Raw genomic sequence first — 12,765 nt, forward strand, 5'->3', positions numbered from 1 at the left:
CAGAGATCCTTTACTGCACGTATAAGTTCTGTCAAGCACCTTAACTACTGGGAACGCTTGGAAGCACTTGACTTGTACTCGTTGGAACGCAGGAGGGAGAGATATATCATAATCTACACTTGGAAAATCTTGGAAGGAATGGTCCCAAATCTGCACACAGAAATCACTCCCTACGAAAGTAAAAGACTGGGCAGGCGATGCAAAATGCCGCCAATAAAAAGTAGGGGCGCCATTGGTACACTAAGAGAAAACACCATAAGTGTCCGGGGCCCAAAACTGTTCAACAGCCTCCCATCAAGCATTAGGGGAATTGCCAATAAACCCCTGGCTGCCTTCAAGAGAGAGCTGGACAGATACCTAAAGTCAGTGCCGGATCAGCCAGGCTGTGGTTCGTACATTGGACTGCGTGCGGCCAGCAGTAACAGCCTAGTTGATCAGGCCCTGATCCATCGGGAGGCCTGGTCATGGACCGGGCCGCGGGGGCGTTGATCCCCGGAATAACCTCCAGGTAACCTCCAGGTAACCAGGACCAACCGGGCTGTGGTTCGTACGTCAGCTTGCGTGCGGCCAGCAGTAACAGCCTGGTTGATCAGACCATGATCCACAGTGAGGCCTGGTCTCAGACCGACTCGCGGGGGCGTTGACCCCCGAAATCCTCTCCAGGTAAACACTAGCACTCAGTTTGAAGTCACTTAGAACTTACATTATCAAATTATCGGGTTAAACACAGATTTCTGATCAGGAGAGACAGCCTCTGGTTATTTCAGGAAATTCAGTTTATTTTATGGCTAAGATAAAGATGAAGATACCTTTGAGAAAAACACATCAACATTAATCTCTTAAGATGACCAGAGTTGTATTCTTCATCTCTTGAACACAACCAAATAATTTCAAGTTTATTAACTAGGTTAAACAATTAAGAAATTTGCACCTACAAAGCCTGAACCCCAAATATTTTCATCCATTTCATAACATAAATCAGCCATTATAGGCTGAAGCCTCTCAGAAGAAGTACACTGAGATGTGTAATGTATAACCCTGCTATACCATTTCGTAATTAAAACTGACAAAATGACACCTACATAGTTCACTGACAATGTTAACATTCTTCCAAGTAGGATATACGAATGTTTAATATTTGAAGCCGACCAGAAGAGGCTTTCTAAGGTAATCACATGCAAACCAAAGTCGGGAATGGCCATGTAAAATTAAGCAGAGGGGAGCTGCACATGTCAGATGTTCCATGAACCTTCCATTATAGTTCACTGAGGTTGAAATTTTTGAGGCTGATCAGATAAGGCGTCCAGAAGTTAAAAATAAAAGCCTTTGGATGAAGTTAGTGGACAAGAAAATTCAACTTAAAGATAATAACGCTTGTCTCCGACAACTAGATAGCTTAAAAAGGCAAAATGGAAATTTGCTAGGTGTGATGTTGTTTTTTTTTTACCAGAGTTAAAGTCAAAGAAACTATAAACTTATTCAATTTAGCACCGCTGAACCTGAATCAAGATCACCCAGTACAGCAACATTATTAAGTTTATGTAACTTTATGGTCAATGTATTTCTTGTTAACAATATTTTTTAAGGCAGACTTACGGTAGTGCAGTGGAAAATCCACTGGCCCTATCCTGGGCATTTTTTTTATATAAAATACTTTGATAATGAATTATTAACACATATTTTATTCCTGTTCAGTTATGGTTGAGATACAGAGGCGACTTTTATACTGGGGTCAGTGGAAGAAGTGGAGAGGTAACTTTCAAGGTGTTCAAGCCCATATAACCTTAATGAAGGCGTTCAGTTCTTTAAGGGACTAAACACCTGTCAACTCTTAAAGGCTAAGGAACTGAACACCTTAAAATTACCAATCCACTTCTTCCACTGTCTCCAGTATAAAAGCTACCTCTCTATTCGATTGAAAAAGTTTACCCTTTTAGGCGAAACGTTTCGTTAATAAATATACCCAAGTGTCATATTCATAGGTAGGAATTTGTAAAACTGGTCTATAGCGATAAAGAGGTAGGATCAGGTGAGCTATAAATTGACCTCTCAAATCATTAATAAAGTAAGTCCATTCACACACACACACACACACACCTCTCTGCAGCACACTCGAGGAGCTGCCAAAGGTCCGCGCCAAACACCGCGTTCAGAGTTACTGAAGTCTCACATGTGTACTCAGGCAGCAACAACAGCAGCAATAGGCGAAGAAAGTCCTACAGTCCTGGCCCTGGCACTGACCGCATGTCATCCTCGGCCTTTGTTTCCGACCTTACCGCCCCTATATCTATAGCTCAAAGTCCCGTAGCAGCCTGTCAGCCAGCTCCCAAGTGGATATCCTCCTTGGGCACCCGCATGTGAACATTATTGTCACTTTCCATAAGAGTTATTACTGCACACCTCTCTGGAATGTTTCTGTAAATTCTTTCACGGGAATAGCACTCCATGATGTATTTATGGACGACAAACGAGGTGAAGCATTAATTTACCACTGGAGCAGGAATGTGTGATAAAAAAGACGAGGTTGTACCGTAACTGATAAGAGCAGCCCCGTAGAAAGGGAGACAACCTTGAGGACACGAGGATGGCCCACTTCCTCACCTGGCAAGGTGATCAGGGAGCTCCCTTTTCTGACGATGATTTATTAGTTTATGCATATGGATAGAAAGAACAGGTTTATGAGACTGCAATTCACCATCAAGTAACGATGTGAAGTGTTGGTATACTCTGGCCTTCTTCCCCATGATATGATCCACAACAGTCATCTATCTAATACGTTAAGTACCTGTTTACTACTAAGTGAACAATTAGAGCAGGGGTGAAGAAAGTTCTCTGTACGTCTCAACTTGTGAAGGATTGAACCTTAGTCCTTTTGATAATGAGCTGATTGCTGTCATTCAATAGGATGGATGAGTGCACATGTGGAGACCCCCTGAAGGTAAGTGAGAGCGTGTATACAGAGAAGAGTCGTAAAGTTACTACTGGAACAATGTGTAGTAATCACCAGGCTGTGAAGCCAATGACTTGTGACCCCCAGCAAACATTTCAATAAAGTAACAGTGGAAACCTCATTCCTCAATAAGTACCATCGTCGTTACTTACACCCACCCTGCAGTACTAGAGGCCTACCTTCGTTGTTGACACGCTGCAGTACCAGAGGCCTACCTTCGTTGTTGACACGCTGCAGTACCAGAGGCCTACCTTCGTTGTTGACACGCTGCAGTACCAGAGGCCTACCTTCGTTGTTGGCACGCTCAAGTACGAGAGGCCTACCTTCGTTGTTGACATGCTCAAGTACGTGAGGCCTACCTTCGTTGTTAAAACTCACTTAGGAGTGCCAAGTATATTGTCCAGTAAATTACTGCCTTTAATGGAACAAAACTAAAATTCTTTTACATGCTTCTTGAGACGATCCTCAAATGCATGAAAAATACTCATGTATGAGATGACCCTTGGAGGACGGAGACTGACCTCAAATATGTTCCGTGCGTTATTTCCACTATACATCGTTTTCACCATTTTGCATCATTGTCACCAGTGCTGCTCTCATCCTCAAGGTCAACACCCAACTTGCTTTCACTCTCCACTTTATATTTCTAAATATCATCATCTATACATTACTGTTTAGTTTCCTTTATTCTCCATCCCCTCACCTTCCTGGAAATAGTGCTCCTTGTCATGGTATTTGCTTCATATAACCAATAGGTACTGTACTGCCTTACACGCGGTACATACACACACCAGTAAGAGGATCATTGCTGTTTAATTCTTTTATAGCTAAAGGTAGCTGATGTAGGTAGGTAAGATGTCTGTATTGCAATGGACGAAGGATCGAACCTCAGCCACTTATTACTCCGAATAATCCACATGGGTTTGGCTCTTCGCATACATACATATGTACATATGTACTTACCTAATTGTGGTTGCAGGGGTCGATTCATAGCTCCTGGCCCTGTCTCTTCACTGGTCTTTCCTAGGTCACTCATTCCCTGCTCCGTGAGTTTTATCATACCTCTTCTTAAAGCTATGTGTGGATCCTGTCTCCGCCTCACTTTCCAGACTATTCCACTTCCTGACGACTCTGTGACTGAAGAAATACTTCCTAACATGTCTGTGACTCATCTGAGTCTTCAACTTCCAACTGTGACCCCTTGTTGTTGTGTCCCATCTCTGGAACATCTCTGTCCACCTTGTCGATTCCCCTCAGTCTCTAATTGTTTTTATGGGATTTTTTTTATAGATGCATTTTCACGGGGCTGTCTCATTACATCCTTGAACTATCGGTCCAGTTGTAGTAAGACAAATGACTACCAACATCTTGAGGAAAATGAACACTAACACATTCACCTAGGACACCTTTACTGAAAACGTTTCAGTCCATGGACCTTGATCACTATTTGAAGTGATCAAGGTTCAAGAACCGAAACATCTTCAGTGAAGGTGCCCTAAGTGAAAACATTCGTGTCCATGTCGGCTCAATGTTTGACATTCTCTACATATCGACCAGTTTATCTTCTTGTAATCATGTCCTAACCATTCTCCAGATTAGATAACTTAGTGTTTCTGCCATTTTTTTAAGTCCAAAGTGATGTCTCGTTTGGTCTAACTGCCTTGCTGTGCCAATATACATAAGTAATTTCTTGGCTTCTTTAATTATTTCAATATGCTTTCTTTCCATTGGTTCTTGGTCGTGCAAGTCAGTATTGCACAGGGATTCTTGTTAGTATTTCACTCATTTCTTCTTCTTTTCCTGCAATTTTAAATCCGTTTTTATTTTTCCAATGACTAAGGGATTTGTCTGTGATTTGCTTTTATGCAAAATTACTTTTTTATATTTTTTTTTCTCTATTTACGTGGCATAATAATTTATGTCTCGGAGGGAAATAATATAAAATGTCTACAAGGTGGGAAAAGAACCACAAAATGCAATTATTTATTGACAACGTTTCGCCCACACAGTAAGCATTATCAGGTCCCAAACAAATCTATGTGACTGTAAATGTGTGGACGAATTTTTTTTTGTCTCATTTTCTGATTTATGTCTTGTATGAATGTATCAAGTTATCAATAATCTCTTCGTTGTTATTGCCATTGTATCAGCCATCATTACCAGCACTCTGTTAGTCGTCATTATCACCAGTCTGTCAGTCGTCATTATCACCAGTCTGTTAGTCGTCATTATCACCAGTCTGTTAGTAGTCATTATCACCAGTCTGTCAATCATCACCTTCAGTCAGTCACTGAAGCAATGTAAAAAGAGAGCAAATGAGAGAGTGGGTGAGATGTTATCAACAAATTTTGTTGAAAATAAGAAAAAGTTTTGGAGTGAGATTAACAAGTTAAGAAAGCCTAGAGAACAAATGGATTTGTCAGTTAAAAATAGGAGAGGAGAGTTATTAAATGGAGAGTTAGAGGTATTGGGAAGATGGAGGGAATATTTTGAGGAATTGTTAAATGTTGATGAAGATAAGGAAGCTGTGATTTCGTGTATAGGGCAAGGAGGAACAACATCTTGTAGGAGTGAGGAAGAGCCAGTTGTGAGTGTGGGGGAAGTTCGTGAGGCAGTAGGTAAAATGAAAGGGGGTAAGGCAGCCGGGATTGATGGGATAAAGATAGAAATGTTAAAAGCAGGTGGGGATATAGTTTTGGAGTGGTTGGTGCAATTATTTAATAAATGTATGGAAGAGGGTAAGGTACCTAGGGATTGGCAGAGAGCATGCATAGTTCCTTTGTATAAAGGCAAAGGGGATAAAAGAGAGTGCAAAAATTATAGGGGGATAAGTCTGTTGAGTATACATGGCAAAGTGTATGGGAGTTATTATTGAAAGAATTAAGAGTAAGACGGAGAATAGGATAGCAGATGAACAAGGAGGCTTTAGGAAAGGTAGGGGGTGTGTGGACCAGGTGTTTACAGTGAAACATATAAGTGAACAGTATTTAGATAAGGCTTAAGAGGTCTTTGTGGCATTTATGGATTTGGAAAAGGTGTATGACAGGGTGGATAGGGGGGCAATGTGGCAGATGTTGCAGGTGTATGGTGTAGGAGGTAGGTTACTGAAAGCAGTGAAGAGTTTTTACGAGGATAGTGAGGCTCAAGTTAGAGTATGTAGGAAAGAGGGAAATTATTTCCCAGTAAAAGTAGGCCTTAGACAAGGATGTGTGATGTCACCGTGGTTGTTTAATATATTTATAGATGGGGTTGTAAGAGAAGTAAATGCGAGGGTCTTGGCAAGAGGCGTGGAGTTAAAAGATAAAGAATCACACATAAAGTGGGAGTTGTCACAGTTGCTCTTTGCTGATGACACTGTGCTCTTGGGAGATTCTGAAGAGAAGTTGCAGAGATTGGTGGATGAATTTGGTAGGGTGTGCAAAAGAAGAAAATTGAAAGTGAATACAGGAAAGAGTAAGGTTATGAGGATAACAAAAAGATTAGGTGATGAAAGATTGGATATCAGATTGAAGGGAGAGAGTATGGAGGAGGTGAATGTATTCAGATATTTGGGAGTGGACGTGTCAGCGGATGGGTCTATGAAAGATGAGGTGAATCATAGAATTGATGAGGGGAAAAGGGTGAGCGGTGCACTTAGGAGTCTGTGGAGACAAAGAACTTTGTCCTTGGAGGCAAAGAGGGGAATGTATTAGAGTATAGTTTTACCAACACTCTTATATGGGTGTGAAGCATGGGTGATGAATGTTGCAGCGAGGAGAAGGCTGGAGGCAGTGGAGATGTCATGTCTGAGGGCAATGTGTGGTGTGAATATAATGCAGAGAATTCGTAGTTTGGAAGTTAGGAGGAGGTGCGGGATTACCAAAACTGTTGTCCAGAGGGCTGAGGAAGGGTTGTTGAGGTGGTTCGGACATGTGGAGAGAATGGAGCGAAACAGAATAACTTCAAGAGTGTATCAGTCTGTAGTGGAAGGAAGGCGGGGTGGGGGGTCGGCCTAGGAAAGGTTGGAGGGAGGGGGTAAAGGAGGTTTTGTGTGCGAGGGGCTTGGACTTCCAGCAGGCATGCGTGAGCGTGTTTGATAGGAGTAAATGGAGACAAATGGTTTTTAATACTTGACGTGCTGTTGGAGTGTGAGCAAAGTAACATTTATGAAGGGGTTCAGGGAAACCGGCAGGCCGGACTTGAGTCCTGGAGATGGGAAGTACAGTGCCTGCACTCTGAAGGAGGGGTGTTAATGTTGCAGTTTAAAAACTGTAGTGTAAAGCACCCTTCTGGCAAGACAGTGATGGAGTGAATGATGGTGAAAGTTTTTCTTTTTCGGGCCACCCTGCCTTGGTGGGAATCGGCCAGTGTGATAATAAAAAAAAATATGCAAAACAACCACTGTGAAAGAGTAGTGAAATTCCAAGCGCTTTTGTGACTACTCACATTGTCAAGGAACTATATGTTCCTTGAGAATGTGAGTAGTCACGAAAGCGACTGGAATTTCACTACTCTTTCACAGTGATTGTTTTGCATATTTTAAAATCACCTGTTTACTGTGATCTTATTGCATATATATATATATATATATATATATATATATATATATATATATATATATATATATATATATATATATATATATATATATATATATATATATATATATATATATATATAATTATATATATATAATTATATATGCAAAACAACCACTCTGAAAGAATAGAGAAATTCCAAGCGCTTTCGTGACTACTCACATTATCAAGGAACTAGTTCCTTGATAATGTGAGTAGTCACGAAAGCGCTTGGAATTTCTCTATTCTTTCAGAGTGGTTGTTTTGCATATTCTGAAATCACCTGTTTACTGTGATCTTATTGCATATATATATATATATATATATATATATATATATATATATATATATATATATATATATATATATATATATATATATATATATATATATATATATATATATATATCAGATGTGCATATCTCAGTATATATACACTGAGCGGTGTATATATAATGAGGTGTCTATCTTAGTATTCATGTACTGAGACATATATTATCTCTCAGTACCATGGAGTCAACGAACCAGACAAGCTGTTACCTGTGATAACGACATATACTCCTCGCTAGTGTCCATAGTTAGGAGTACATACGGTGTTGTCGCTTATGAGATGCACCAGTTGAACTGACCAGAAGAGTGCTTGAGCAGCATATGTCGCATCACTGTAGAAACCTTTCTTCCTCGGGAGCCAGAGACGGGTCATCGCAAGATTGAGACCCGTGCCAGGACTACGGTCTTGGCGAACATTATACATACTTATCTCTCAGTAAGGTGAAGTGAGGTGAAGTTGGGCGTCACAGCACCAGGGGTCCCCTCACGTCACATCACAGTGACGGTCAACTAGTAGATGTTGTAGCTCCCTCAGTTGAGCAACAGCAGCTGTTCTCTGCCCAGTTGTCACGAGACATGTGAGACTTTGTTGTTTATTACATAGTGATGACTTCACAAGCTGATGGTGACACAGGATGCTGAGGCGTTATGAGATGAAGGTGGTTGACAAGGTACCGGGACGTCACAGAACTGCAGCCTACAGGGTGCTGTGACGTCAGGTAATGTTCAGTCAATCAATCAAGTTTATTCTCTATAAATATTACAATGCGGGGTTTACATATTATAAAACACTAATTACAGAGAGGGCCACTATCGCGCCTAGCATAACTAGGCATTTCGGGAAGACTAAGATTAATTCAAACTTTATATTGGTACAGATTATGGAGCATGTTGATATTAAGGCTAGGTAACTGCATACAGTTCGTAAATTTAGCAATGTGAATGATTTTGTCTTGGTACGATACATAGTTTCTATTGAAGCTCCTATATTGGAGTATCTGAGGCAAACTCATGACTAGTTTAAGATTCATTAGGTAATAGTTGTATTACGTATTTCTATGTTTACAGTCAATTGGATGAGTGTAAGTGTGAATTGTGGGGAATCACAGATATCGAGAGTAGGTCTAGGTTTTTTTTTTGTGTGTGTGTATGATAGAGAATAGGTGGTTATCATGTAATTAGCTGAGGGTGGGATGTGTCAGGGAGATAAGATGTTTTCTAATAGTACTTTTGAAAGTGATGATTGTGTCTGCAGTTCTAGAGTAGTCAGGTAGGGTGTTTCGGATTTTAGGTCCTTTTATGTTAATTGAATTTTTGTGTAGGGTTAGCTGAACACGGGGAATGTCATAGAGATTTTTGTGCCGTGTGTTATGTCTGTGGGTCCTGTCACAACTATCAAGAAAGTGTTTTAGTTCTGGGTTAATATTGAAATTTAAGGTTTCTTTGAGCGTTAACGAAATGGGTGGTACAATATTAACATGTTCGTGGGTCAGCAGGTTCATCTGTGTACAATTCCTCCCAAACCTTCATATTTCTCAAGGTACCGTGATGCTGGTCAGGGGCTCTTGATGCTAGGCCTGGTACCTCTCCTCTCCTTGGATTGAATCTGATCGTCTCCCATTTCCCTAGGCACTTTATTAACCCAACGGGTTTAGCGCTTCCCATTGATGAAATTGAGTTCCTATATATAGTATTAAATGTTAGACTGTATGACCCTTGTGGGTTTAGCGCTTAGTTTTGACTGTAATAATTAGATGCTAGACCTCCCAGGATTACTCTCACAACTAATTGTTTCATCATACCCTCATAATTATCAAAAATCTACGATTAAGAAAATCAGTAAAAGTAATTTTTGCCACGAGTTTTTTTTTATATATATATTTTTATTGTGGTCTCTACTGCTTTGTATTTTCCTAAAAAAGAAAAAAAGAGAGGGAGGGGAGGTGGGAACCTCCCTCAGTCCTGGTGATATTTTTTTGTCATTTATTATTGTCTGACCAATATATTAATTCATTTCTTCCATTATTTTATACACAGTAACTTGGACAAAAGTTAGAAATAACCTCTGCTGCGCTGGATCCAAGGAATTGGATCTGCTTTCCCTTAGCGCTGTGTAACCTGTGTGGGTTTAGCGCTCCCCTCATGAGTGTAACAATTATAATAATCATCGTCTAACAGTATATAATAAAGTTTATTTTCCATGATGAGAACATATATAAAAGTTTATCATACATGGAGAAGCGCATAGTTACGTAATGCATTCTGGGCGTTAACCAAATGTGTGTGACATCCTAGCCGAGAGTTGAATGACTAGGTTAGGCTGAACTCTGCAGTGAACTCAGATTAGGAAACAAACTTTTAGTTTGTACAGCCAACAGTATCAACTAAATTTGTTTTCTACATTGCAGTTTCGATACGGTAACCTGAGGATGGTATCACGGTTTGACATCAAAACTTGAAACAATTTTGCATCGTAATAAAAGGAAGGATTATCAGGTAATGTAACTTCCTGCCTATAAGTTTGAGAGCCATTTTTCTCTATTTTGCTGGGAGAGAGAGATCATATTTAGCCTTCTGGAGCAATGACGAATAAACAGTGTTAGCTTAAACTCTCTACCTGTAATCTGTGGCCCCATTTGATTAACTTGGAATTTTGTAAAACTTTGGAAAAGCTGTTTACGAGATCTTCAACTAAATGAACTTTCATTTCCACAAGATACAGTACATAGTTTAGCAAAATTGTTGCACCTATGGAAATGTAACAAAGTTCATTACAGAAGCAGTAATGCTGATGTAGGAAAGACAATACAAAACATTAGAGGGTATTTACGAGAAAAGAAAGATTGAGTAAGTGATTTGACTTCAGTGTTTAGACACAGTGCCAGTTTCAACCAGCCTGCTACCTCTCTATAGAAATTGTTCACTTCTACCGTATCTCGTCTACACCACACTTCAGAATGCTGGGGTCATACCCCAGGATGCTGGGGGTGGTCACATCCCAGGATGCTGGGGTGGTCGCATCCCAGGATGCTGGGGTGGTCGCATCCCAGGATGCTGGGGTGGTCGCATCCCAGGATGCTGGGGGTGGTCGCATCCCAGGATGCTGGGGTGGTCGTATCCCAGGATGCTGGGGTGGTCACATCCCAGGATGCTGGGGGTGGTCACATCCCAGGATGCTGGGGGTGGTCGCATCCCAGGATGATGGGGTGGTCATATTCTAGGTACTTTATCAGTAATATTTTTCATGCCATATACCTTTGGGTATTCTGATGCTTTTACACCACACAAATGACCCGCACTTAGGAAGCTAAAAGTTGTTAGCAGTTTGAGAGTACGTTAGATGAATTTACATTTAGAAGGGGTAAAGGAGAGCATTGATTTGGAAGAAAGTACTGCTTTGGAGGGGGAATTGTAGGAGAGTCGAACACCTTGCCAAACTGTGATCGAACACCTTGAGTAGCTTCACAAATAGCTTGCACAGATATCCTGTGAGAAACGTTGGGTTTCAGGACCTACCTATTATGGGCCAGTAGGACTAATGAAATGAGCTACGACTCAAATATCATGACAGAAATATTAACAATGTGTACTAGGGAGGACACGGCAAAAAATCAAATAAAATCCTAACTCGGAATATATGTACCCTAGTGGCAGTCCATATTAACCTCGGGTAAAAGCCCCTCCAATTTTATTATTTATAGGCTATCGCTAAACCCGTAGGGATCATATAGCTGACGTCACTACTAAGTACGTCAGTTCTCTGAGCTTTGTCTTGAAATATTCATAAGAGTTGATTCATTGCATACTAAATGCCAGGATCACAAGACTGATCTGATAACTTTTTCATGCTCCCTTTACCCACTCACTATTATAGTCATACGTGCTAGTAGACTATCAGTTTTCTGTGATTCATGACTAGTAGGATCAAATAAGACAGTGCACAGTTAACCAGCACGTAGAAGAGAGAAAAGCTTACGACGACGTTTCTGACCACAACGTCGTCGTAAGCTTCTCCTATGTACGGGTTATTTGTGTATTGTTCCAGTCACGGTATTGTGCCGTTTTGTTCTAAACAAGACAATTATACAGTTGACTCGCGTATTACGTGGCCTGGTGGCTAAAGCTCCCGCTTCACACACGGAGGGCCCGGGTTCGATTTCCGGCGGGTTAGTTTAATATGTTTATTATGCACCCCATACCCATCCTGTGGGCGGGAGTCAAAAGATTACAGAGGTACGTAATGGGTCCAGGGACTGGACTCCAAAGTTTTGATAGCTGAGCAAGTTACAGAGGTAATGAACTCGCAATTTACAAAGGCTATGAACTCACAATTTACAAAGGTAGTGAACGCCAGGTAGGTCTGGTCACAATCATGACAAGTTACAAAGGTATTTACAGATTACAGAGGTACGTAATGGGTCCAGGGACTGGGCCCCCAAAGTTTTGATAGCTGAACTAGGTACAAGGGTAATGAACTCGCAAGTTACAAAGGTAATGAATTCTGTAAGAATGGTTACTTACGTTTATACATGGCTACAATCATGAACAAATTATAGTGTAATGAGCAATTCACACTTTCACACCCGGTCACAACTGTAGTGAGTTATTGGTGCAAATATTGATTGTTGAGACACACAAACACACTCACACACACTCATACACAAACTCACACACACACACACACACACACACACACACACACACACACACACACACACACACACACACACACACACACACACACACACACACACAGAGGGGGAGGTGGGGTTGCTCTGCAAGTAAAAAACAGATGGAAATTCGAGACAATGGAAGACATAGATGAGATGGGAGACCGAGACTACATAGTAGGTACACTTCAGTCTGGGGAACACAAGGTGGTCATTGCAGTGATGTATAATCCACCACAGAACTGCAGGAGGCCAAGAG

The 12,765-nt window shown here is 40.9% G+C and overlaps 1 long non-coding RNA gene across 1 annotated transcript in view; it reads left to right on the plus strand.

The window, feature by feature from the left end:
* Positions 1 to 8,070: 8,070 nt before the first annotated feature.
* Positions 8,071 to 12,765, plus strand: part of LOC138853560 (uncharacterized) — a 72,931-nt gene continuing 68,236 nt past the window's right edge. Inside the window, exons 1-2 of the long non-coding RNA XR_011392728.1 lie at positions 8,071 to 8,555; positions 10,245 to 10,332. This is a non-coding gene — a long non-coding RNA (uncharacterized lncRNA). The remainder of the gene's footprint in view (positions 8,556 to 10,244; positions 10,333 to 12,765) is intronic.

This window comes from Cherax quadricarinatus, chromosome 33 (genome assembly GCF_038502225.1).
Source record: "Cherax quadricarinatus isolate ZL_2023a chromosome 33, ASM3850222v1, whole genome shotgun sequence".
NCBI classification, from domain to species: Eukaryota; Metazoa; Arthropoda; class Malacostraca; order Decapoda; family Parastacidae; genus Cherax; species Cherax quadricarinatus.